Genomic DNA, 1,177 nt, shown 5'->3' on the forward strand with positions numbered 1-1,177 from the left:
TTTTTTTAAGATCGCTGATAACGAATTTGAAGTACAATTTACTAAACTTAAAGTGAAGGACCAAATTTTAAGAATAATAATTATGAAATAAACATTTCTTACTTCCGTAGTTAGCTGGTGAATATATTTTATATATTATTCACGACCCCAGAGAGCACCACGTGGAGGTTTACGGTAAGATTAGCTCTCCTTTATTATATTTTTTAAATTATTTTTTTTAATTTTTTAATTTTAATTTTTTGTTGAGTTTTAAATTTTAAAAACATTTTTTTAACATTTTTAATTCAATTTTTTTTAATATTTAAAAATTGTTTTGCTAAAGAAATAAAACCATTTTGAACAAAGTCTTCTGATATTTAGTTGAACTAAAAACTAAAAACTAAAAACTAGAAACGAAAAACGATCCAAAAATCGTTAATGTCAGAAAGTAAAATGGTAACATAGGTATGCACAAACGAAGAGTGCTTATTCGGTGTAGTGCTTGCAGTAGTGATAGTTTATAAAATAATGTGTAAAGCACATAGATTTTGTACACCAAGCACATTTCAAAATCGCTATAGCACTGCAAATATCGCACTTTGGTGCGCATTTGTCAAAACAGTACTCGATGGGATTTTCAAATTCAGGTGGTCTTTCCTCAAGATAACCACTCTTGTACCACGCATACTTGGATCGTTTTGGATCGTTTTTCGTTTCTAGTTTTTAGTTTTTAGTTTTTAGTTCAACTAAATATCAGAAGACTTTGTTCAAAATGGTTTTATTTCTTTAGCAAAACAATTTTTAAATATTAAAAAAAATTGAATTAAAAATGTTAAAAAAATGTTTTTAAAATTTAAAACTCAACAAAAAATTAAAATTAAAAAATTAAAAAAAATAATTTAAAAAATATAATAAAGGAGAGCTAATCTTACCGTAAACCTCCACGTGGTGCTCTCTGGGGTCGTGAATAATATATAAAATATATTCACCAGCTAACTACGGAAGTAAGAAATGTTTATTTCATAATTATTATTCTTAAAATTTGGTCCTTCACTTTAAGTTTAGTAAATTGTACTTCAAATTCGTTATCAGCGATCTTAAAAAAACTTTATATAAAGTTTTACTACAATCCAATATTTTTTAGAAAATTCATTCGGCCATATTGGATCCGCCATTTTGAATTATTTTAAATCTAACC

This window comes from Trachymyrmex cornetzi, unplaced genomic scaffold (genome assembly GCF_001594075.2).
Source record: "Trachymyrmex cornetzi isolate Tcor2-1 unplaced genomic scaffold, Tcor1.1 scaffold157, whole genome shotgun sequence".
NCBI classification, from domain to species: Eukaryota; Metazoa; Arthropoda; class Insecta; order Hymenoptera; family Formicidae; genus Trachymyrmex; species Trachymyrmex cornetzi.